The following is a 27,460-nucleotide window of genomic DNA, read 5'->3' as shown; positions in this document are numbered from 1 at the left end:
CTCTATTTTTTTGATCCTTTAATTGAGACATATTGCTGTGTATCCAAAATGTCAAACTGCTATTTTATATTAGAAATATTAATCACAAAACTTGGCAGCTTCTGATATCACATCACTAAGGAGGTAGCCTTGGTAATAGAAAAACCTCTTTTCAAAAGGCTGTTTGCTAAGAATTTGATATGGTGAAATTTTAGAGGGGAGGATGGGATGACACAGGACAAACCCAGAAGTTTAAACCTGTTCTTGCTTAGGAAGAATGCTTTTAGTGTCCAAAAACCCCAAGTGTTCTTTCAAGACTGAGCAAAGATTTGGCTTAAAGGCTGCTCTGACTCGGGTCTGAACTCACAACTGGAACTGATAAGAAATTAATAACAAACCTTGTAAGAATGGAAAAAATTACAGTAATCCATATGAAGAAGGCATGAAACAGAAAGTAGTAATGGAAAAGTAGAGCTACCTGGAGGAAAGGTATAGCTGATACAGCTACAAAAATGGGTAAATTAGGAAGATCGCATCCTTGCTGTAGTCAACAGGACTGGCAAGATCACCAACAAAGTATTAAGACTGCAATATACATTTAGTATTTATTTTCTGTCCTGGGAGGGATGCAGGACAATATACTCTGATTACATGAAGAAAGCAAATAGTTTGAACTCCCTGAGTAAGACAATATTAACCATAATTTAGGTCTAAACAATTTATACAATGTCTGTGGATCTGCTACTTGAATACTCTAGTTCAGAAGCCCAATTTTATAAGTGATGCTGACAAATCAAGGAAGATGCTGAAAAGAAAGATGAGGTTGTTATAGTGTTTCCTCTCCACAAGAAAACTTTATTCTCTATAGTTATTTCATTCAGGAGGTAAAATCATAACAAGAATCATCAGGTGGAAACTGAAACATAATAAATTCAAATGAGAAATCAAACAGAAGGTGATCAGTGGTGCTGATTAACCTTGAACAAACCTAAGGGAGTGCAGAGGTTTTCCACTTCTCAGTAGACTTCAGTCAGGACTAGGTACCTTTTTGGAAGGTCACACAATAAATTGAGCTGATACTGGAACAACTAATGACCTGCGGTATACAAGTGGTCTTATAAAAGCCTCTGGCTTAAAATGTTCAATTTTATTAATCTTAGAGGTGGGGAGGAAGTGGAAAATCTGCTTTGGTCCCTATAAGACAGCAGGCCAAAGCCAAGAGCTCAACCATCAGGCTGAAAGCCTCGTTATGCCTCTTCTGTTGAAGGGAGGCAGGGGGTGAGGCTGGCACAGAGGGTTGGGGATGGCAGCCAAGGGGCAATGCCATGCCAAGCTGGCACTGCAAGGACAATACGCAGCTGGCTTTCTGAGGTGTTCTTCAGAAGCCTTAGTGGCCGTCCCCCGGGGTTGCTCCTGCTCTCCTCTGACTGCAGCTCTCAGCATGCTGAGAGCACTGCTGCTCATGCATAGTCAGAGTCGTGGAAAACTTCAAAACAAACATCTGCCAGCAACACATCATTTCCTGTGGTTATCCTAACCATGAATTTTTTACATTGCTCTGCCTTCCCTCTTGCACCCTGCTAATCTCTGATCATGCTTCTTCCCTCCCCTCTTATATGCTGGAGTCCAGTTTAGCTTTAATGTAGAGATCAGCTTGCACTGTTGATCATTGTGTTTTTGTTGAGTTGGTTTTTTTTTTTTTTCTTTTGGCTAAACTCTATGGAAAGACTGGTTCAAGCTGCTACTCCTGCACTGGCTGGTTATGCTCAGTATGTGACGTTCTCTACTGCTGTTCTGCTTATGCCACGTCCTACTTCATTCCTTAGACGGTACAGAGCCAGATTTGCAATAGTCTCCTTTTCCTGTGCCTTGTTTTATTCAGAGAAGTAGTTCTGCCCATCTTTTCAGATGGTAAGTACTGACATATCTAGAGCACTAGTAATCGGGCTTTTTACTGCTGTCAGCAGCTCGTATCATCTAACACTGTTGTGCTGTGCACCCAGCAATGAGAAAATGAGGAAACCACAGAAATACAGCTGTGTTCCAAGTAACTCTTGTTTACCACTGTGTATAAACACTCATGGCTTTTCTATTTAGATATGCTGTCTGTCTCTCTCTCTCTCCAGTATTCCGGTAGTTTCTACAGCAGATCACAGGGAAGGACTGAACTGTGCAAATAAAACTAATTTTTCATTTCAAGTACATTAAATGATTCGAAGTGATGATAATTTCTGACAAATCAATATGTAGGGGGTTTTTTAACCCAAAATGGAATTTTTGAGGCATTTGTACAAAAACCTTTGGAGATAAAAAGGAATCTCTGACTGAATTCAAGTTTTTCTGGCAAAGTGGTAAAGAAGGTTCTCCCCACCCCATTGAGCTCAGTGGTTTTATGTATAATCCACAAAACAGAAGTAAATTATAGGCAGAGAGTCTGTGCAAGTCTGGGATGGGTAGCACAGGAGGGTTTTGTTTGGTTTGGGGTTTTTTCTTCTCCTTGGGAGCTTATGTTTGGGAAGAAAAGGGTTTACACTGAGCAAATGGGGTACTGAGGAATGCCCTCTGGAGTATTGCACTCTTAGCATGAGAAGGTCTAAAGGCTGCTTAATAAACATAAGAATTAGGGAATCACATAAAGAAATAAACAACTGAGAAGCAGGTATACCAAAACAGTACCAATAACAGTGCTGGCCCTGGAAGATGGAAAAGCAAATTGCAATTTTGATACCATCACAAAATTATTGAAATATTGGCTCCAGAAATAGCCAATGGCTTTGCAGTTGGTTGGTGGGGTTTTTTGAGGGTGGGAAGGAGGAGGAGATGGGATGATGGTACAGAAAATATTAGAAGTTTGTGAATGATTCAGAGGTTAATGCAAATCCACTTTTGAAAAAAGTATTACATGTGGAGGCTTTTATTGAAAAGGTGATGAAGTTGTTGCTTCCTACAAAATGTCAGTGTTTCATTTGTTAGCGGCAGAACACGTAGGGTCCTGCATGACAATACTCAGCTCAGAAGGGGGCCTGTGCATCTTAATTTTTTTTAGTACTGTAATGATACAATCTGAGATAGCAATTCGTGTTTAGCAATTCTGATTTAATTTACAACTCAGCTAGAATATAATTATTTTCTGATTATACTTTATATTCTGTGATAAAAGACAAGATTGGTTTTGGAGTTTGTAGGAAGAGGAAATACTCGAAACTTTTTGTAGTCAACATTTCTAGAAAACTGATTTTTCCGCTAGTGCAGAGTAGGTGATTAATTTTTCTGAGTTTTATTTTAAATCCTAATGCCTGCACAACAGTTCTGTTAATTTGCACTGATGACTGAGAGATTGGCAAATTAGCCAGTAAATATTATTAGAAAAAACATTAAACTATGCATCATAAAGGTCAATGTATTCATTGCCAGAGACTGCATAGGATTTGGATGTTTATTATAAACCTAATGTATTAGCCAACATAGAAAATGAAGACTTATGAGACATCAGTTTAGCACCGTGTTGCTACTTCAAGCAGTTCTTATATTCCTGCACCTCTATTACTATGTATGTTGTGTGGTTTTTTACTCTTGAATACTTCCCAGCAGTATCCCTGAGGGGAATCATACAGGAAATGTGGAAGACCAAGCATGCCTCCTGTGTATTGGCAGCTCTCACCTCTCTCCTTGTCCGGGCTTTTTACTGCCCGTGTCAGGACTCCAAAATCTCCACTGTTCTCCCATGGAACTTCTCTCTCTTAGTCACCATTAATTTCATGTGATTAATATAATCCATTCCTTTTTTCTTTGTAAATCTCATTAGATCTTTGATAGTATTATCAAGGCCACAAGCGTTGTCCTTTCAAAACATCTGCACAAATTCAAAGCAGATGCTCTACGTACCTCTGGTTCTTGGGAGAAACATGTATTCCTGAGTAGCATGTTTATCTGCTGGCAGGAGGCATCTGTGACAAAATACTGCAACTCTTCCACTGGTTTCTCAGGAGTCAAAGGTGTAAGCACAGGTTTATTATCTTAGGAAAAGTCTGCATCTGCTCTGCTCTACCGTGCATCAATATAGCTGAGAAATCTCCATTAGAGGAGGTAAAGAACAGATGATTTGCAAAGATGGAAACTTCTGAAGTATTCCTCTTTGAGGGCATGATTCCTTTCCTCACGCTCTGATTGTACTGCCGTGTTTTCATCCCAAATCATTCCTGGGTGCTGGTGCTCGCTGCAGTGCTGGGAACTGTCACTGTAGCTGCTGCTCCGAAGCAGTAACCACTGCTGGCACGAATTCTTGGGATAGAATGTAGCCTTACAGAGTTAATTCATCACTCCAGTCGTACTCCACGTTAGCCTGCAGAAATGAGAAATCACAGCACTGGTAGACATGGTCTCTCCTCAAAAATCTGAGTTCAGGCTTTCAAGACTTAGCTCTTCTGCCTAAGTCTTGCTTCTGATGCCAGGGTTACAAATCTTGGACTAGCAGATTCATACAATGACCCAGGAACTGATGGTGCTTCCACGGACTTGCACACCCTCCCTGTCTCATGACTGTCACAGCTGTCCTGAGGACATCCACATGCACCAAGTGCAGCAAGTTCCTCGCTGCACTTACAAGTAAACTGTTTTTGACAGCTATCACTGAGAAAAAAAGGGAAAAAAATTTAAGAGAGTGCTAGAATATAACTCTTTTTTCTTCTTTAAATGAGTGCAGTTTCTGTATTTGCTGGCAGAACCACAGTATGTAGGACAAGAGGCAGCAGTGTTGCTCACCAGAAGCTTTTTCACCTCTGCCTCATGCACAGTGAGGCTCCCTGACCTGCGAAAGCTTAGGAGATGGTGAAGCCTCTATAGCTGTTGCTGGGTTTGATGGAGGGGTGCTCCTGTCACTTTATACTGTTCAAATCAAGCTTTATACCTTTCAAATTAACAGCAGGACAATATGTGTGTGGATACCTACTCCAGACTTTTGGCAGAGTTGATGTGTAATAAGCTTAAGTTTCTGTAAGAGGGATTGACTGCATGCATGTAGTTTGAGGTCTTTGGCACATAAAATTCTGCAGCTGAAAATAGGAATAGGTCGGCAGAGAAACTGGTCATATATTTCACCTGTTGTGCTCTTAGGGGAAAGAAAAGCAGCCAAGAGAAACCTTGGGGTTTGGCTGGCCAAATGTCTCCGGGTTCCAGGATGAGACTCCTGCATGTGTATGTGAATAACAGAGTGATAAGGAGCATCTTGTCACAGAAAAGCTTTTCTTCAAGCAGGGAAAAGAGTGGGACTATCTGGGGTGGAGGTTCTTGTATAACAATGAGTATCTGTGTGACCTGAGGCACAAGTTTCCTATGGTTTGGGTCACTGCAGAAATTGCAGCTGTATTGGGTGCAGGTGATGAGGGGCTGAGGCTGGGGTTGCAGAGACCCCCATGATGGGAGGGCAGGGCTGTCCCAGACGGTCCCCACCATGGGACACAGCTCCTTGGAGAAGCAGGTGGAGCCTCCACAGAACCTGTTTGAGAGCAAGCAGAGCCCCACAGGTGGTGGGTGTGAGGTGAAGAAGTGTGAGGAATGGCCCTGACAGCACCCAGACAGAGAAAAACAGGTGTGAGAAAGGTGTTTGCTCTTTGCTTCTCACCATAAAACTCTAATTAGCGATAACTTAATTTTCTCCACGATGAGTCTGTTCTGCCTTTGATGGCAATTGGTAAGTGATCTCCCTGGCTTTATCTCATACCGTGAGCTTTTCCATCCCATTTCCCCACTGCCCTGTTCAGGAGTGGAGTGAGGGAGCGGTGTGTGGGTGAATGGCAGCCAAGGCAGCGTCACCCACCACAGCTGTCTTGATGGAGAACTCTAAAATGTTCTGATGGTGCATCAAACCGTGGTTTCTGCTCACAAAGAGTGTTTGGGTTTTACAGCTTCATTCAAAATAACACGAGAGGAAAATGAGTGCAACTGGGAAACCCTTGTGCTGCTGAGCAGCTCTGGGATGAGGGGCCATGGAGGGAACTGCCACTGGGCTGGAGCAGTTGTGGTGTGCACAGGGCAAGGGGTCTGTCACAGTGGTTGCAGTCCGTGAAGGAATTGCTGTGTTTGGATCTCCATCTGCTCTGTAAGAGGTCAAAGCACAGAGAGTACGGGAACGGCACTGTCAGACCAGCATTTAACAACAGAGCTCACTTTTGTCTGATGTGTGTGAAATGGAGTCAAGGACTCACAGAGATAAAACCAAAAGCTCTTGCATCTGAGGAGCCACATTTATGTGTGCTAACAACATACCTCTGTGAATTGGTACTGAGGGAGGCTTGTGAGATGTACTAATGGTTTCCTCCAGCCCTCTCCCCTCTTGGTCCAACTGAGTGCACTGGTCACTCTTGAGTGCAATACCCCGTTGCAGAAGCTGAGAGGTGACTTGAGTCACAAAGATGAAATTCACCCTTGTGCAAGACTCAAGTGGAATTTGATACCTTTCTTCACAGAGCTGAACTTAACCCTGGAGGAACAACAACTTCACAGATGACGCCAAACCTCTCAGATTTTTTCAGACCTCACTGTTTTGCTAGGGAAGCAGCGTAGTTAGAGGGGTGCAAACAGCAATCTATGGGCACAGCCATTACATTAAAAAATAGTTAACAGTGTTGCTATTTGCATGAGATACAACTTCCTGATGACTCAATAACATACTCTCATAGCTAATTAATAAATAGTTTGAAGATTATTACAATGTTGTCACTTACAGGCTTCTAACAACTCCCTAGGGGTAGGACAGCTAGTTAGATCAGCAGATCATCCTCAATTAGGCCCCAATTTCACATCAGTATTAGAGCTTCTGGGTTGCAGATATTAAATATTAATTTTGATTCATGCAAGGGGGGGATGCCTAGTCTGCTTGTGCTTTCTGTTGATTTGCATGGAAAAAAAATTAGGGATTAGAGAAAAAACCTGTAGAAATACTTAACTTTACCATTCATGCAAGCATCTGATATTTCTTAATTTGTTTTCTTGATAGATGAACTTGATTAAAATTTTCAGCATAGAACTTAGAATAATATAAAAAAGTTGATTTATTAAGTATGTCACTACATATTTTAATGAAATTAATGTCACTGGGCATGAAATATTATCACCTACATTTGAATATGTTACTCTTTTAAAATAATGTTAATTTTCAAAAAGGAAGTGGAGTAGTAAGAGAGATGGTTTTAGTAGATTTTAGAAACACCTTTTATTTTGGTAATGCTAGGCTTTTCCCATTCCCTAATTCTAAAATGGTTGAATTAGATTACTAATGTCCCTCAAAGGATACTTAAACTAATCAGGAAAGAGCTGATCTCCTCCCAAAAGGACCTGATAGGGATGTCCCATCTGCCATGTATTATTTGCAGTAGCAAAAAGAAGCTTCTAGTACTACTTAACAAGAAAGGATAATGGAATCATATATATAAATGGTCAAAGCCTGAGTAAGAGCTGATGCCCAATGAAACAAGTTCTTCATATGCCCTTTGGGAAGCATTTCCTGCACAGATATTTTTATTAAATGTATGAGGAAAATGTACCAAGCAATACCACTTCCAGCATTAAGAGGCTCACGTGCACTTGTCATGTAGGGAAGGCCAAATCTTAAGAGCTGTGGCATCCACAGCCTACAGCTTGTACCAGTTTCTTTAGAGGCAGAAGGTTTCATTCCATCCAGATAACCAGATCTGATCTCCTTGTATCTCATAAATCACAGCATTCCACTCAGTTACAGCAACATGAGTCTTAATGGGTTTCTTTAACTGAAACAAGTTCCTAAACCAAACCCAATCCAATTTGCTGGTGAATGCACCGTTCCTCCTTACAGTTTCTAATGGTTAATTTAAGAAGAAGGAGCTGTATTTGTAGCTTTAATTTGCTGTACTTCAGCTTCTAGCAACTATTTCTTATTATCCATTTCTTTTCGGTATTAAAAAACCTCCTTGTAACAAATATTTTCACAGTTATGGTCCCCAATCTTCTTTTGCATAAACTCAACAGATACAGCTCTTGGAATATTGGAGGCCTAAGACCTTCTCTCCAGTCCTCAAAACATTTCTCTGGTTCTCCTTTGCAATTCTTGATGAGTTAGGGTTTATTAACAATGGAATTATTCCAAATCTTTAAGGGAAAATAAATCTAATTCTCAAAATATATGTGTTTTTTTTTTTAATAGCAGTGCCCTGAGACTCCTACAGTATAGCCTTATCAGAACTTATTATCGTTTATGTTGACTAAGCATAAATGGTTTTCCACTGGGAACTTACTACTTAAAGCAAGAATACTCATTCTCATAGTGGATGTTTCATGATACTTGTTCAGTTCTGTTCTTTTAAAAATATTTTTGGACAGCAAAAGAGCATCAAGGTTACAAAATTAATCACTGAAAAGGTAATAAATACTGAACAAAGGTTGCCTTAATCTGCTACTCTTCCTCTCCTTGTCTGAGGCACATTAAAATCCTGCTGCTTCTCCTGGCACCGGCTGTCAGCACCACCATAGCTATGGATCTGACACACGGTTTTGCACTGGCCCCTTAGAGAGTGTCCCCACGAAGACCTTTCAAGACATGCTATGGGTATGTCTTCAGAATAATTAATTAATTGTTATTTAGTTTTCAGAATCTAATTTTCTTTCCAATGGTCTTATACAAATAAGATCTTTGAAAGGTTTTTCATGTAGCCAAACTTGACTTTTCTTAGGGGAAGACAAAAGGTGTATCCTTAAGTGCTACTTAAGGCAGATATTCCCCACACCAAAGCTCTTAATTCAATAATAGTTTGAAAATGTATTTATGTTTTGTGATATCAAAGCAAAGTATTTTCAAAAACATTCAGCACTGAGCATTAACCCAGCAGAGACAATATCTCCTGCTTTCCCAAACGCAAGGAGTAATGAGTCAAAGATCTGGATTTCTTGATTCTCTCAAACTAAGAAGAAGCTACGTATTTGCAGATATAGAGCCACAGGCAGCAAGAGAATTACACTTGTAAAGTTTAGCATTTTATGATCGAACTGACAGATAAATGAGGTTTTTCAAATTTGTGAAATTTGGGTGACCAAATTTGGGTGTAGCCACCAAAGTCCTGATAAATGTCTCAGAAACTCAGGTCTCAGAAATTCACAGAATCAGCCATGTACTGAAAGTTCTGGCTGTTACACTATGCATGACACCAAGGCTTTTGCAAACCTTTTGGCTTCCCACAGCTCCTTAGTCATTCGTTGTGATTTCATAGGACAGTGAAATACTGTTCTTCAGCAGGGAAACAGCTGATGGAGTCCCAGATGAAATACCTAATTAGAACACCTGTAACATATCTAGTCTGCAGATCTTTCAAGGTTTGTCTACCTCCAGATTGCAATTGGTTAGTAAAGTTGTTTTCATTTTTTAAACCTGTTTTCTACATTATGACAGTCACTTTGTTCTTTCCCCTTCGTTTTAGGTAAATTTTAGTACCTTTAGCTGTCACAGTAGTATTTGTCACAGAACATTTTAAGGAATTATATCGGTCAATTAGTCCTGCTGCCCAAACAACTATTGCTGCAGAACGGTGACCCTGGTTTGTAAAGCAGGATCAAAAAGCATGTAAAAATATGAAGTTAGACAGGGATGTATCTTTATTAATTCTATCAGTAATTTATGAAGTAATTTCTGTTACAAATAGGATTTTTAAATCAAGAATTCCAAAATTCTTGAGAAGTAATGTCTGAAAACTGGTGAGAAAAATTATGTATGTTATTTTTCATTTGTTTGTTTAAAACATATAACTAATCAAAGTAATTTATTTGGGCCCTTACTAAATATAACAAATGAGCATCCTCCTACAGAGGAAGAGCAATTCTTGGCATCAGAAATCAGGAAACAGTGGAACTGTGCAGAATGTTTCCATTCCACAAAGTTCCCCCTGTGTGAGTATGAGACTGCCCCTGTGCAGAAAGTCCTAGGATGACAAATATAGTTGTGAGGTATGTCCAAAACCATACTGCTGCTCTCACTTTGGGATTTGCAGCAGCTGTTAAGATTTCCCGTTGCAGTTTGTCCTCCAACCCTTCAGTGATGAGGGCTAGGTGAAATATGGCACACCTTTTTTTTATTTTTTTTCCCCAAGCTTTGTTTCACAGGCCAACATATGACACTTCATTTTCACTGCCTTGAAAATGTCACATACATCTGTTTCTTTGTGTAGCAAATCTCAAGATTTACATAAGTAAATAGCTTTCAGCATTCTTGAAGCCACAACAATGTACAAACGTGTTTGCAACTGGTGAACTAAAAATTATATTTGGCTGCCTACTGTGAATAAAGATTTAGAAGCCTGAAAATATTATTAATGATTTCAGTGTAACATCTTCATACAGAGATGATTAGGATGACAGGTTGACCTTGTATACTTAAGTTTTGGTCCCTTATTTTCAGTATGAGCTTCTCCTGAAGAAGTTTAAATTAGGAAGAACAGAATGAAGCAGAGATGTAGTTTGCATACTGAATTTACGTAGCAGGTGGTTTTGCTTAGAGCAAAACATAAGTGTCTGCAGAGTCTTAGAAAAATCTGTGTATTAGTTTCAAGGTTCTCAGTTCTGATCAGGTCGTGGAATTTTATCCTGGTGACAGTTTACCCCTGTGACTGCCTGGTGTCACCTGCCATAACTGTGCTACTGCCAGGTTATGTAGCAGTCTTGGACAGTGTGATGAGACAGGAGCTGAGTGTGCGTACTGAGGTAACCTGGCTGGTGTTGCAGCCTGAGGTTATCTGTATTACCCCTCTACTTCTTTGGCTAGGGCAGAAAGAGGACAATCAACCAGTTCCTTTTCTAGTGCTTTCTGTGTCCTTATCCGAACTGCATTGCCTTCATCCATCTGCAGAAATGATGGAGAGCCAAGGTGTACCATGGGGAGGAAACTGTTGTGAGATATCCCAGACCCCTCCAACAGTGTAATTCATAAAGTGATTACTAAAGACACTTGATTCTTACTCAAAACCTGTTGTGATTTTTTTTGGCAATGTATATATACCTTCATATTTGTACGTGGAGAAAAAGAACCTTGAAATTATCCATGTAAACATACAGTATCACTTCTGTTAGAGCTTTCTTGCTGAGGGAAATATCCGCTGCTACCTGATCATAGCATTTTTCCTCCTACCTTTCCAGCATCTATCTGTTGCTTTTTTATCTGTTCCTTAGACATTTAATTTAAGAGATGATGCCTTTAATAGTGCTCAGAAGGCACCTGTCACATATGGGACACTGCTAGGTATAGCAGATAATGGTGATAATCACCCCCAGAACTGAACTGATGTGATAGTAAATGTGAAGCCTATAGATTCCCAGTTCCTCTAAATCCTGTCAGTTATCTTTAAGTAGAAGTGCTGAACTGTAAAAAGAGCATAAAGAGATCTTCCTGTGATAGCTGCAAAATGGAAATAAATGCCTGGCTATTAAAAAGAATAGGTCTCTAATATTCAAATTATTTCAAGGCTATGAAAAAAAAATCACATAAAATCTGTTTACAAGTCCACTTTAGCAAGACTCTTACTTAGACTCATGGTTCTTTATCAGTGCCATATGTACTTAAATACAGGCAAAGGTGACCCACATTATGATTTTGCTGGTAATTATTTTCAGTTGCTTTTTAATTAACATAACCGTTTATTTAAACGCTTTGTAAAAAATTAGAGATCTTTTAAAAAACGGGAAAGATTTCAGAGGGAATAAATATATTGTTCTGATAGTTCAGCCTGTAACATAATGTGCAAACCATTGGATTAAAAGCAGTAGGTATCACAGGTCAACTGCACTCACTAATCACTGCCTCAGCAAAAGAGATTGACTTTGTTGCTGGCTGGCTGCAGTAGGAATAGTAAATTACTTCATAGACTTTATATTTATTCAGTTCACAGCTTGATCACTACTGTTTCACCTTTCCTCTGAAGAACAGTAATGCTCTTCGCTTTGTCCAGGAAATAGAAATTGCTTGTGGAATCTCCTAACTATTTGTTTTAAGTGAATGAACAATACAGCTTATGCCCACTGGCTCCTGAAATGAAGCACTGGCATAATATGAATATTTATGTTGAAAACTGGGGGGGATTTCTGGTTGAGGTTTTTTTTTTTCTTTTTTGGTTGTCTTTGAGCCAGCCTCTGACAGATGATTGTGCTGCTTTACGCATTACAGTTTCAGTACTTTGTTATCTGTGAAGACTGCCATAATATAACTTTGCAGGTAGAACTGCAGGCAGGCATCTTGTGAAAGATGAGCCTCCTGGGATATTGATTGCATTACCATGCTAAATAAAATTGCTGTAACAAAAATGTTTACCCAAACCTCTGTAGAAAAGGGTAACGTTCATTCAAATGCATTTTCAAAGGGAATCTTCTAAAACGGACCTAAATATGCCTTTGAAGTAACTAAATATACAGATCTAAGATGAAAAATAAGTGCTTCTTAACATACTGTCTCACATTTAAGCTGTAGAGGTTTTTTAAGAATGAAAGTGATGTCTTAAATACTTATTCACACCAATCTGTGCCAAAAAGTCAAGTCTTTATGTCTAGAGCCAGGTTTGGAAAGATAGATTTGGAGGAAAAATTGGGCCTGTAGTGGAGAACTACAGTGCTGAGGCTATGGGACTGAGTTTCTGCAGAAGGTACATGGAGGTGTGGGTGTATTCTTGTTGGAGCAAATACCCTGCTCCATTGACTTTGTTGCTCTGGGCTCACAAATGTCTTAAAAAAGTAAAAGACTGCCTCAAACATGAGCTGCACACACATCTGCAACACCACGTAGCTGCTACTACATCCTTTTGTAGCAAATCTCTAGATAAAAGTAAGTTTAAATGTGTTGCTTTGTAGTGGGTGTTTCTTCTCTAGCTCTTAACCTAACAGCTTCTGAGTTATAATTTGAATTGATTATCAACATCGAGCTATGTGAGCTTACTGTCTTGTAATGAGGAAGAAATGGCTTTAGTTCAGAAGTCTTCTAGCTCACAAAATGGGTTTTGAAAGGTACTGAATCCTTGCCTGAGTACATATTTCAGATCCTGTTAACAGCAAAACATACTGCTATTAAACAATGAAATCAAAGGGGTTTGATAGTCCTTTGTTAATCAGTGGCAAGAAAAATGAAAGTACAACAAACTACTGTTAATTTAAGCCAGAGTTTCCAAAACTATGTCACACATGCAATAGCATTTTAATGAGTATGTTCTAGACGTGCAATTAAGTTGGTTGGGGTGCAGCTAATGAAATACAAGCACTGCTTGTCACATAAATCCTCCTGAGCATTAAAACTTCTATATATTATTGTGCTTAAGGCAGGGTCTCGAAATACAGGAGGTGGTGTTATTGTCAGTTAGTCTCAAATGTAGGAAAGTGTAATATTGCTATGAAATGTTAAAGATACTTTGAATCAGATGTGATAAAAGACAAGCTTTTCAATTAGCTATTATTTTAAATGATAAATTATAGCATATCACTCTTCCAAAATAAGCAAGTAATAGCCATTCATTAAACTGTCATGTGTCATTATGATTGGGTTTTTTGTGCTTTGTTGATAAAAAGTACTTTTTCAGGAATTTTGCTTTCTAAAGAGGTTTCTCTACCTTGATATTTTGGTGTTCTTCCAGGGTTCTGCCTGATTGGCCCACGAGTCACATTAAATCCATGTATTTGGTAGTGAGAAGGTCTGAAGTTTGCATCCTTTTGGAGTAGAGGCTAGGTAGCAATAACCTGAACAAGCAGCATCATTTTAGAAAGGGCTAAATTTTTGAGAACCAGGAACCTTTACATTGTGGAAGAGACTACTAATGCTTGAATGGAAAAGAATACAGCTTAAAACAGGTTCAGGTGTACCTGGTGTGGGGTATTACCTGCTTGATGCTGACAGGCAGCATAGCAGAGGACTTGGGCATTTACCACATGCACCTGTAGTACATGAACCAAAAGCTGGAATCATTTCATGTGGCAATGAATAAGCATGTATTTATTTATATATCTCTTTATAAAGATAGAGAGATAGATATGGCTTTTAAGAATGATATGAGACACATCATGTTACAGGGAATATTTATACTTTCTCAGGGACTGTGAATAACTCCAGCCTAATAATAGCATGCCAAAGGAGAGAGGTATCCTTGGAGGACAGAGGCAAACCTGCACATTCCTCTGCTTGGTCCTGGGCTTCTCTCCTGCAGGGTGTAGGAGTGATGAGGCAGAGAAGAGCTACTGTGTGAAATCCTATACCTCATTGATGTTACAGGGGAGCCCAGATGTTCTTGCTTAAAGTCTGTCTCTGAAAGCCACCCCTTTTCCCTTGAGCGATGACAACCATAGCCAGTAAAAATGTTGTCTAAAGGGAAATAGGGGACTTAGTACTCTCTGGGTGGGAAGGAAAAGTAGTCTATAAAATGTTTCCATGGTAGTGGTTTTCTATCTCTCTTCTAGGCCTTCAGAATATTCCAGTTTAGTAATACTTATTGTCTGCTTCTACTTCTTCCTTTCTTCAACTAATGTGCATTAAAAATGTTCACTTATCCACCTTGGCTCAATGGAGCTTTATACACCATATGCATTTCTGGTAAAGGCTGAAGTTATTTTTATATTACTTCAGGTTTTCAATTAACCTTGCTTCCCGGTATTTCACAGCATTAAGAGTAGTTTAGTGTTGAACAGAACTCACATGTCCTCACACCTCCTCTCCTTCCCTCATAAAACATTAAAATGCAGCTTTTGTATGAAGCTGCATGAAACCTTGTGATATCTGAATTACGTAACCAATTTGATATTGGATATATGTTATTCCAAGGAAGTAACACTGGTGGTAGTTTTCCAGTGTTTTATTCCACTCTTAGATATGCAAGCACATGTTGCTACACTGAGCTATGTTCCTTCTTAGTGAAGCATGAACATCAATTTTTATTCAAGGTGGATGGACAGATGCAGTTTCTTGATGTACACAAATACACCTAGAGAAATAAAAATTATTATTTTCATTTTGGAAAATTCTGTTAAACTCAGTGCATTTACATGGAAATAGGTGAAAAAGGGATTCATGAAGGAATACAAGAATGGTGAGAAATCTCATTTTTAATTGTTATATTTGGTGTTACTGGATTTCTTCTGTTGTGTCATGAAAATACACAGACTAATCTAACAATATGTAAATTATTGAGTATTTTATGGTAATCCATTCAGACAAGTTGACTACAATAAGGTTGAAACTACCCAGTGGGTTCATAGTGAATTTTAGGGCATTACCCATTCAACTTATAGTTATTCTTTCTTATCTCTAAGCTTCTGGAAGTGCTTGTCAATGTTTGCTTGAGATTAATGTTCCTCCTGCTAAGGTCTTGTGCTTGATACCATCTGCAGGACACTACTTAGCAAGCTGGAGTCATGGGTACCATCACAGACCCTTGTGATTTGCAATATAAATTTCATCTTTAGGGAATCACCTATTCTGTCCTCTCAGCTAAGTGTTCCCCTCTGAATGCACATTTGGGTGTCACTTGAGAATATCTTTCTTTAAGCTTTTTTCATTTAAATTTTTAATTTTTTTTTCCCATTCTCACTCCTTTAGTCTCAACTCCTGACTTTGCCAAAACAATGTAAAATTTCATATGAAAATAAGAAAATACCTTCACTTGAAAAAGAAAAAAAAAAAAAAAGAAATCCTTTCTTAGTGTCTTACAACAGTTTACTTTCACTAAACTTTCTAGATCATAAGTGCCCATTTTATCCCCAAGTTCTCCTTGCTTCCCAGGACTATAAATTTGCCTTATATAAAGTGTAGCCTTAGCTTTCTCATACATTGTATCAGCCATTTGTCTGAAAACATTTTGAGGGGCTTGCTGCTGCCTCTGCTCAAAACTCTATGTGCTGAAAACCTTCTGCATTACCAGAAATGTGATAGGATTGATGGTATGCAGCTTTCTATCCCTAGAGTAGACTTGAGCATGAAAAAAAAAAAAAAAAAGGAAATTTGAACCCAAAATATCAACTGGTCATGTCCTCACACAGAAATACATCCCATGAATATGAAATATTTCATATGTTTTTCTTCAAAGGACAAATCATAGTATTTTTCTGAGATAAAAAGCAAAGTGGAACAAATATGCCTATATCTTTTAGCCAGTTCAAGTGTCATGTCTGAATATAAACCAGGTATTCAGAGACCTTTTAAGGATTTGCAATCATTTTTGAAGTGCTGGAACTTCATGGTATGTTAAATTCATCCACTTGTCAAGTTCTATTCACCTGTGACAGACACCATGAGAGTTTAAATAAAGACCCACTTATGACTTGGTCTAGCAAGGGTGGAAAATGCCCAGTGACTTCTTTATTGTCTCTCCTCCCTTGGTCTCCTTGCACAAAAGCAAGTGATGTTCTTGAATTGATTGAATTCAGCACCTGCCTTCTCTCTGAATCTCTCAAAGCCGTCAAGACCACTGTTCTTGTAGATACTTTCTCTGCTTCTTGCTTTGTGCAACAAGGCGTTTCTGGCAGAAACCCTGTGACCAAGCTGACTTCCTCCATGGCACAGTTACTCTTTTTTGTCAATTCAGATGCCTAGCTACTGTAATTGAAATCTTCACCCACAGACCTAATCTCCACTTTACCACCTTTGGCTCATTCCTCAAGGCCTGCTTCTTTTTCTGAGAAGGATCTTGACACTTTCTTCCCAATGAGAACTGACAAACATGATCTTCATCTCCGTAACTGCTCCCCTCACTGACTGCAGTTTCTGAAAGTCCTGTAGCTCATCACAAGTTATAAAGTTTGCCAACTGCTGTCCTCTGATCATCCACTTTATGCATTTCCCATCTTACCCCTTTTTTCCTCCAATCTGTCACTCTCTACTTGCAAATTTTCCAGCGTGCCTTAACCTTTCATTTATTCAAAATATCCCACTGTTTACCCAACCTGTTCTTCTAAGAAGCTCTTGGCCCTGAATGCATGGAGCACACTACAGTCATTGCCATCTAATTCCCACTCTTTGTAGTTAATGGGAACTGCTCAAATCAGTCTGTGGGAACTTTCTCCATTCTGATCAGAATGATACTTCACCTCTGGCCATGTGAGCCAATCCACTGTTCTAGCTTTGATAATCACACTGCGATGCTCTCCTCTTTTGGGTTCCATAGCACTTCCTTTCTTCTGTGTGCTGTTGGGTGGATCTGCCTTCTCATGTCTCCAGTTATAGGAGATTACAAGGAAGCCAAACGTCATTTTACCCAACTCAAATAATGCTATTAGAAAAGTAGTTTTCTTAGTTTCTTTTTTTTTTGGCCATAATGCTTAGTGAAAATTTTTCTCAGGTCATATGTGACTCTCTCTTCTCTTTTTTAGGAAGCTCATTTGTCCTTTCTCTATTCTGTCTCAATTTCCTCCTCAACTCTTTTTTTTCAATGTAGCACTTTCGTGCTTTTTCCAGAACACTTCAGGCACTTCTGTGAAACTGGTTCTTGAAGTCTCTCCTCAAAATACACCTGTACCCGGTTGTCTATTAAAAATACGGCTTGTCATAATGGTTATTATTGTCTCTTTTTTTCTTTTATTTCATGCTGACCTATTGCCTTTTGTCCTTAATCCACTGTACAAATTCTTAGGAGTGTTTTCCACTGTGCATTTAGCTGGAGCTAAGACTGGGAAGTCCTGATCTATGAGTAGAACTCAGAGGTGCTGTGGTAAACAGCACTGAAGGGAACAGTAAAGGCCAGGAGGGGCTGAAGTCATGGCTATATCCCTGCAGAACGGGCCTGGCACACTATTCTAACCGTTAATATTTTTTGGCAAAAACACAGATATGGAAACTATGTCCATGTCCAGATGTGCACACAGAGAGCTGCCAAAGCAGAGTAGTATACACTGTAACATATGCTGTTTTCCCAGTAACATATGAAGAGATGCTAGTCCTTACCTTGGAAAAAGAAAACCACTTAGTAAACTCTGGGATCAGCAGTTATGGTTCGGGGGTGCTAAACCAGCTAAGTCATTCCCTCCAGCACCCTTTTGTTGTAATCTCCCTCCAAAGATATTAAAAATACAGAAACCTTGGCCAGGTTGTGGTTGATCTAATTTATAAAACATTTTCTGGGTATTAAAAGCCAGGGCAATGCACTAGTAGTTTTTAAATTGTGTTAAATATACTGTAAACTCCCAGAAAGAACCTTTCATTGAAGATTATTGTATGAAGATTTGAAGATTAAAGTGTCTAGATTAAAGATTAATGTGAAGTGCACTGGGAAATTGTTTGATGTATAAGGAGCTATATAGTATATTTATCGTGCACTTTTCAAAACTGCCTGAGGGAATTAGACACCCAGTTCTCTACTTGTCTTTGAAAATCTCACTCTGAGGAATTTGTTGTTGTTTAGTGAAAATGGTAATATTTTCAGTGGGAGCTTGAGTAAAAGAGGAAAGGCGAGATGTGGAGACCCTCTGTATTAATCTAGGGCTCGATGTTAGCTCCTTGCACTTTTTTTCTTGTTTTGAAATTTCTCTGTTATTGTTCAGATGCAGCTTCGATTTGAGTGCTAGGAGATCATAAAACTGGCCTGACCCAAGAACATTTCTGCACCTGCCTATGTATTTCTTGTCATCAATTCCATTTCTTTGCTTTCACTTTAAAATAGTTTTCATGTTCTTGTAAACAGAAGTGATTTGAATAATATATAAAATAACCATGCGAACATGAATGAAACAAATGTATATATGTACATAATAGTATTTACAGTATAGTATGCAAATTTATGCAAAAATAAGTATGTTATACATGTATTTTGTAAAATAATCCTTTTGCTAAAGTTTTTCTCAGTCATTTTTCTGTCTGGAAATTGCAATACTTTAATGAAAGAAATGTTCCACATATGGTAGAAATTACAAGTTTGCTTGTCCCTGAAGTGCTGCAATACAAATAAGCTGTTAAATGCCAACTCTTAATGTTATTTTTCAGATGTTAAGAGAGATAATCCTGTACTAAAACTATTAGGAGGCAAATTTATTTGAACTTCAAAACCCCTTTGATCTGAAAGCAAAATGAACTGCGTATGAGTGTGCACTTCGTTAATTTAGGGTTGGCCAATTGCGCGCATTTTTGTTTGTTTGCTTTTTCCAGGAGGCGTCTTTCTATTGAAGTTTATTAAAACTTACTGCAATTTACTGTTATTTTGTTTTCTGGTAAAATCTGTTGGGTTACATTCATAAAAGGAGAGTTTTTCTATAGAAAGTACCTTGGGGGAATCAGTATTCAGGTTCACAGTCACTTGAAAAGTCAGTGTGCAGGTGTGTTGCATCCAGATCTATTGTAGTGGTCTTATCATTAAACCTGCAGTAGGCATTTATAAAGTAAGGCTTAAATGGGTACTGGGAAAGTGTGATTAAAAATAATCATCTGTCTGATGAATATTTTCCTCTGACTTTTGGCAGGGTAACCCACCTGAATTCGTGCCAGACTTTACAGGAACACTGATGCCAGAAATTTAAGGATCTTCACGTTTGCTCTCAGTGGTAAGTCTGAAGATGCCATGGTAAATCACATTAAAATATTAGTGTTTTCTGTTATGTTACACTGAAACTGAATCTGTGTGGAAAATGAAGTACTTTCCCTTGACCAGTAAGTTGATAGAAAGATATAAGAGCATATATTGATCTGCAAGAGGTTGAGCTCAGGACAGAAGTTCTGAGCAATTTTCATCAGACTAAAATCAAAGGCCTTTTTTACTGTCCTATCTATTAATGTAACTGCTCTTGGAAGGTTTGACATTGTGCATTTTGAAGAATGTAACCACTGGGCTGACTCCAAAGGCAAAGTAAAATGCACAAAAAGGAAATTCAGTAGCTTCTTCTTGCTGAAAACTCAGGAATAAGTTGCAAAATGACAAATTATTTTCTCTTCTAATGCTTTCTTTGTTGCAACTAGTCTGGTTGCTCAAACCTTGAGTCAGATTTTCAAACACTGCTGTGGAGAACTTGTGAATAGGTGTAATCTATGTGCATCTTGAGGCACAGAATTTCTGCTGCAGAGATAAATTCTCAGCTTTTGTAAAAGAGAAAGGGAAGAGGGAATATCTGAATCCTGCCGTACTTGTACATTATTTGGGATGCACTTTCTATGTAGAACGGTAGGTAGGTAGTGTGGTAGAATGGTAGTAGGTAGGTAGTGTGGAACAATTCTTTAAGAGGAACTCATGTTGGTGTGTAGGTGTTCAGCTTCTTCAGGAAGAAAGACAGACCTAACTTTTATATTATAATACTGTTTGTGATAATATTGTGGTCAAACTTATTCTCACTGTTATGCCATATACCCTGTTGAGTGTTTTGGGACCTGGAGAAGTAGAAAGCATGGAGAGGAAACCACTGCCTGCTCTTCTCCTCCACGTAGCATCGACTGATGGCCACTGACAGAGGCAGGATTTAGCCCTTTGACCTCCCCCTGGCCAGTCATGCTCGTGCTACTTTTAGATCACTGTGACAGAGATGTCAAGTGCCACCACTTCCCAGTCCTGCCAGTTGCAGGCTATTGAAGTTTATATCTTTTTGAATTAAATTACACCACAGAAGCTAAAACTCTTCTGACATGGAAACAAAACCTGTATTCAGAATTCCTCTAGCAATTTATTGTCATTAACCAAGTAGTTCAATAAAATCTCTGCTTCAGTTTAAAGATGTATTCAACAACAATGGCATTCCTATTCAATCATGTTCTTTTCATACAAAAAATGAGCATAATACTGTGTTATCGTGAATCCTCAAGACAGATTACATTTCATTATTGCTGGGTGACTTTTATAATGTGGGAATGTGTTTCTAATAAAGGACAGTATCTCCCTTAGAGCATACTGTTCTAGCAATGTTCTTTATTAGAAATAAAAGAATACAGCATTCATATCATGTTACTTGATCACATAACCAGTGTGCAGAACAACAAATTATCAAGGCAGTTTTGTAAGGAAATAATATGATCCTAACAGCACTATTCTTAAATTTTCAAATTGTCATTTGACTCTACCAAATTCTATAAGCACCATGACTTAGAGAGCTGAAAGTCAATGCTATTGTGACAGACAGAACTCATGGAAGCCAGAAGTGACTGGTACTAAACTACTAGATCTTTTTCCCATGAAAAAAAGAAGACAGCAATGATCTAGCAAAGGAAAACAAGAGAGCCTCATTTGTTGTGTCTTAACTGAGGCAAATGAAAATCCATTGTAAGTCATCCGAGGCTCAGCCCTGTGACAAAACTCCCATTCACTTCAGCAAGAGCGACTTGGGTAATGGGCATTTAAGCACTAAAAATATATAACTGGGTTAGAGAAAGTCCTTTAGGGTCTAGGAGAAAAATTTGGCCAACCAGAAATACATACAGGGAGAGAGAAACTTCCATATTCATATTATCAGTAAATACACAGCATATGCCTCTGAGAGAATAATGACCTTCAGGGCATACAGATGACCAGCTCACTTGTTTAACTGTTGCAGAGTTTAAAAATAGTTCAATATTCTGTGCAACTAAGGGAAAGTGTTTATATGAACATGTGTGTTAAAATGAGGAAAAAAGACAGTGTTCCCTCTTACTGCATTTCTTTATTTGACCATCCCTTCACACTTCATTTCAGCCTTTATATGGGTTTTGTGTTCAAATTTTATTACATTTTCTTCAGGCAAGAAAGATTTTCAATGAGAAGTTGATGAATGTCCATATTAAATTGGAACCCCTTTTTTAATTAAGTTCATCTAAATTTAATTTTGCAATTTTACTTCAGTAAACTCATCTAACTCCAGATGTTGAATGCGCTTTTTCTATTTCTTCTCTCACATAATTTTACCTGTAAAAGATTTATGACTTAGAGAGGCATTTCTGAATACTTTTCAGTGTTTTCAGCATATGTTTCATGGATGGCTAGTACACATGACTAGTTAGCATCCAAAAATACCACTCCACACCCAGGCTTTCTTTCAATAGGTTGTTACTTTTATTAGCTTGAACTTTAAACAAATCATCAGTTTTTAAAAAAGCATTATCAAAGCATTTCAAATGATAGGGGGTACTGTGTTCTATAGAGATTTTAAAACTGAAAGAGAAGTCTTAGGAGCTACAGGAAGCCATAAGAACAAATATAACTAAGAACAATTCACTTTGATTAAAGAAAAACCCAAAGAATTTGCAGGGGTTTGGACTCTTTTCTTTCATTTCAACTGTAGTGGGGAATTGTTTGGAGCTGTCAGCATGTTATTTGAACTTTGTAAACATGAGAAACATATCCTGAAGTGCTTATTGGTCTTAAAGATTTCAAAACACTATTACTAATTTCTCTAACATGAGCAATGACGTTGCAGATTAACTATCCCTGCATACTTTTCATATTCTGTCATGACTTCTGGATCAGTGTGAATGGCTCTTATTTTAAGAATTACCCGGAATTCGCTCCTTAAATTTGGACATATTTAATAACTTTGTATGTGACACATATGAGGCATTGTATCATGAAGGCTCTGGTTCTTATCAAAGAAACAGATACCCCAGTTAAACTTTCCGGTAATATTAAAAAGAGAAAAGTCTGATTGTAAACAAAAATATGGGTATATTCTTTATTTTTTATTTCACAATGGAATCACTCTCCTCGAGATTTTTTGCTGATGTAAGCCTTTTGATACATTAATTTGAAACATTTAATAATAAATCCAGTTTTGAACATCAATGTCAATTCAAGGTTCACAGGATGCAAAGTGTTGTGAACACGATTGGCAATCTGTTACTCAAGGTTGGTTTGGAGATTTCTTCAGAACAAGTAGAGTTAACAGTACCAAGCATCAGCAATGCTAATATAAATCAACCTCTCTATTTTCTCCTTCTATATTCCTACAAGCCCCCATAATACAGTTTGGCACTTTTAAAGATTCTGAAGAGGTGTTGTTATTCCTGTAGTCCCTGTGTTAGGAAGGGGAAGGATTAAGTGACGCAGCTGAGAGATGTCAGAGAGATGTCAGGGCAGGCTGTAGAGCACTGTCTCCAATGACTTTCCATGGGCAGTGAGGGGAGCATCCTCAGTCAGGGCAAGATCATAAGGCCTGGAAATTTGGCTCTTTTTTTGTGCTCACATCATGTCTTTCTGGTGAAAGATGACCTAGTGAAAATCTCACTTCCATGAGAGTTAGACTTGGATATCTCTCTCATAACACATTTCACTACCTTTATATTTATTCATCTGTGTTTTTTAAAAGGATTTTTTTCCATTCATCCATAGCAGGTGTGATTTTTCTGTGATTTTAATTTTTTCCCAGGATTCTTAGAGATGCTGGGCTAAAGTAACTGCAATACATAATGCAAAGCAAGTATGCACTTCTCTCTTTTGTCAAAGAGACCCAAGTAGCTCATTTAATTTCTAGCAAAAGAAAGAACCATAACAATCCTCCATTGGGTGAAATGCTTCTGAGTTTCAAAGGCTTCATGTGGGAGTCTGCATGGGACCCAAAGAGGGAACCACTTTGAAATTACAAAATGACACATTTTATGTTATTGTTAAATTGTTGAGATTTTCCATATATTTGCTGAGATTGTAACCATGCAGGGTGTTTTCAAAGACACTAACTAGAGAAAGATATGTTAAACCTCCATGGTCTTAAGAATTCCTAATGACTGCCTGCCAATACTGCTGAATCCTGCAGGGTAATGGGGGGAATGCCTACCATGTAAATATAAAGGGGGTTATTTAGGAGACCCAGTGAGCTGTGAATTATTGCCTAGGTTGTCACAAAAAAAAAAAAAAAAGGAAAATGAGTTGTGAAGAGGAAAGAACGTGTACTGAGTTCTGAATAGGTCTGTAAGACTTTTTCTGAGATTGATGGGGAAACCTATATACACTCTCTGCAAAAAGAGATATCTGTTCTGTCAGATTGCAGATGCACCAGCCACCTAGATTACTGTGAAAATCCCATTAAAGAAACAAAACTGGGTTATTTTTATGCCTGACAAATGCATAAATCAAGAGAAAATAATAGTTGTTCAATAACTGAATTTAAGATCTGTATTGATCTGGTTTCTGGTGAAGTCAGTGGGAATGTTTCCACTGCATTTAATGGGACTTGGCCTGGACCCTTGGGGAGTTAGAGTTAAGAGCTGGATTGACAGGAGAGGTAGTAGGGCTCACCTTCCAAGCCTAGTTGTGTTTTAAGAACTGGCACAAAACCATTGAAATCATAAATGTGGGAATACTCCTAAAAATGTTGTCACTTTATGTTCTAAAGCTCATAATCTGTATCCCAAATGGATAATCTGAAAAATATATATTGTGTAGTTGTATAAGATTACATATTTGCAAACATTTTTTTTTAAACGGGAAGAATTTCTCCTAAATTGTGAAGTTCATCTTCCTGTTCCCTTCATGCCCTTCATCGCAACTGAGGCAAAAAAAACCCCAGGGTAGTAAGATCTAAACAAAATGTTGTTTCTATTATATGGAATTAATACAATCCTTTTTTGTTGTTGTTGTTGCATTATGTTGTGACAGGAACTTACTTGCCCTCAGCATTGTATCTCTTTAAGTGGAGCCTGTGAGTTTATAAGTATGGTGTCAGAAAGAGCATAGGAAATTAAAGAAACTCACGACAGCTGTGTTAATTTTTTTATAGCTGGTTCATTTAAGCAGATATAGCTGGATATCTTGATTTTCAAAATTGAAACTTTTTCATTTTTAAATCCTGCTTTCAGTAGAGTAAATATAATTTTATACAAGCAAAGACTGAATAAAAAGGGAAGACTAAGAGCAATAGGAGTGCTCAGACCATAGGAAAGAGTATTTTTCAGGGGGTTGGTCTTCTTTTTCAATAAAAAGAAGTTTGAGCTTTTATTGCTGAAAATGAACAGCTGAAATTAACAGGAAAAGTAAATGTTTTTATATCTACATCTGAAGGTGGAGTGGAATTCTTCAGATATCTCAGTAATTGTTGTTAAGGACTTTCTCTGCTGAGCTGAGTGGTTCTAAATTAAATGATTTGTTTTTCAATATGAATAAGATTTTCTTATCAGTCAGCTTACATGTAATCAACTTAAATGCAGTTTTAGAAAGAGATGAGCCATGTCACTGTAATTCCCAGGACGAGAAATGAATACCTGATGAACTTTATTCTTCCAGGATAAAAAAATAATGCATTACCCTTTTTCCTGGCGATTCTGTTAAACAGTGGTTATGGGGTGGGTTCTGTGCAGGGCTAAGGGTTAGACTCAATGACCCTTGTGGGTCCCTTCCAAATCAGCATATCCTGTGATTATTGTTACACAGAGAATATTCTCCATATAATATATGAGCATACTTATTCTTCTTGTACTGTAATTTCATTAGTAGTGAAATATCCCCAAATATATTGAAGTTTTTACCAAGAGAACTGTTTAAGAACACCAAAAATTAATTAAAGATTAGGCTGATTAAAATTAAAATTTTTTGAACAAAAGCAATGGTATTCAAATGTGAAGTATGCACACATACTTTGGACCATTGCCTTATTTTTGTTAGGTTTCACCTGACAAAGGTAAATGTGAAACTATAGGCTGAAAGTAAACTCATGCCCCAAAGAGGAGGGATCTATGGTAGTAAGACAGAGTGAGGTAGTATACACTGAATTTGGCATTAAGCTGAATTTAATTTCCTTCAAATGGACTGTGAGATGACAGCACAAAGTCCATAAAAGATCTTGGAAGGGTCTGAAGGCAACTCTTTGGGTGTCTTCCAAGCAGTGAGGGCTAGATCTTTGATGTTAAAAAAAGTGTAAAATTTTGTGTTTGGAAAAGAGTATAAAAGGCAGGTCAGTAAGAAATCTTACATGACACTGAGGTGCTTCATGGCTGGGTGTTACATGTGCAGGTAGGATCTCTTCAAAAACAATTCCCCCTTTTTATCAAGGTCTGAGCTAATGGTCCACCAGATCTCCATGTTATGGAGTGATGGGATGATACTGTATTCCATAAAAATTGAATCATTCTTCATTCATTTGAATTAATAATACACAGTACAATAAACTCGTTAACTGATTTCTTATTTTTTTCATACTAAATGTTCATAGTCAAAGTGCAAACAATAAATAGTAATTGAAAACATAAAACCAAACAAAGGAACAAGAAAAAAACCAACACAAACCCTACTGGTCCTCCAGTTGTATCTGTTACATGCTAGTGCAGAATTACTAATGAGAACATGTTTAGGTATAAATAAATCTTTTATCCTCATTATAACTCCACTATGTTCGTACCGTGAAGTCATCCACACAGAGCTGATTATGGGTTGAAAGCCTCAATAGCCTCTTTTATTTATAATAAATATTGCATACTAATGTTAACAATGTCATTGTGCAATGTCTCAATAGAGGATTATGACTTCATGTAATGTTAGCTTGATGTCTCTTCTCTCCTGTAATGGAGTCAATTTTCCTTACAAAGGAGATGAGAATCACTTATTCACAAATCTTGTAACAAATATTCTATGTGCATACTATGCTAACCCAATATTAAGGTGGCACAATGAAGCTTAAACCAGTAGAGAGAATTGAAGTTCAGTGCTTAATCTTAATTTACCTGCGTTGCATGCACTGAAACGCACTTTAAAGTTAGAAATCTGTATTTCCCCCCAATTATTTGAAATGTGAGTAACTGCACTTTCAGGTGTAATTCCACAAGTAGGTACATGGAATATTCCTACAGTGTGCATGACTATAAGTAACGTAATCAAGAAAATGATTTTGTGGCACACAGCTAGTGCAAAGAGAGGAGAAGATGTGTTTATGTTAATGAGCAAAGAGTAAAGCAATCTTCTGTCACATACCAGAGACAAACGGCACGCTGGGGAATAGGGACCCATCTCAGGCAGCACTTATGCTTAACCTCAATTATGGCATCAACGGGACTTCAGTACAATCTGAAACACTGTGGAGAAAAAGGAACTAATGTGTTGGCATTAAGGCTCCATATTTATATAATAAAGAAAAATATTAAGTAAACTGTAGCACAGTCATTTGTAAGGCATGAATATAGATATTGGGTAATATTAACATAATACAATTGGATGCTTAGCTCCTGAACGCCTTCAAAATAATTTATCTGAATGCTCATGAGGGAAGTTCAGGCTAAGATGAAAAGCATAAATCCACCTAACAGCTAACAAATAATTCACATTAACAGAGGACATGTGCAGAATACAGGATTTTTTGATAACTAAGGAGGAAAATATTACAGCTCTTGTGAAAATATAGCTCATATGAGTGCAAGTTTGCAACTTAACATAAAAAATAAAATTGAACAGGAGTTAGCCTAAAACAAAACTCAAGTAGAAACTGAATCCTTTTTAATGGAATAGGACATCTCTGGTAGGAATCAATTTCAGAACCAATGCTATCATCCCAGGTTTTCACATCTGTATGAAAAATAGATGTCGCATTGTGTAGGTCAGTGAAGGTACTGAAAATACAGGGATGCTTCCTATGGAGACAAGAATGT

General features: G+C 37.9%; 1 protein-coding gene across 8 annotated transcripts in view; it reads left to right on the top strand.

The window, feature by feature from the left end:
- The window catches only part of SEMA6D (semaphorin 6D), a 214,756-nt gene that overhangs the window by 64,352 nt on the left and 122,944 nt on the right, over positions 1 to 27,460 (top strand). For all 8 annotated transcript variants that reach the window (XM_027888998.1, XM_027889010.1, XM_027889005.1 and 5 more), the window contains one exon: positions 19,405 to 19,485. The gene's annotated coding sequence lies outside the window, so the exon portion shown is untranslated. Of the gene's footprint in view, positions 1 to 19,404; positions 19,486 to 27,460 lie in introns of those variants that run through there.

This window comes from Empidonax traillii, unplaced genomic scaffold (assembly GCF_003031625.1).
Source record: "Empidonax traillii isolate 1590-97213 ecotype Southwest subspecies unplaced genomic scaffold, ASM303162v1 scaffold248:size1534464, whole genome shotgun sequence".
In the NCBI taxonomy this organism is placed as follows: Eukaryota; Metazoa; Chordata; class Aves; order Passeriformes; family Tyrannidae; genus Empidonax; species Empidonax traillii.
This window is presented reverse-complemented; position numbering and strand designations above follow the sequence as displayed.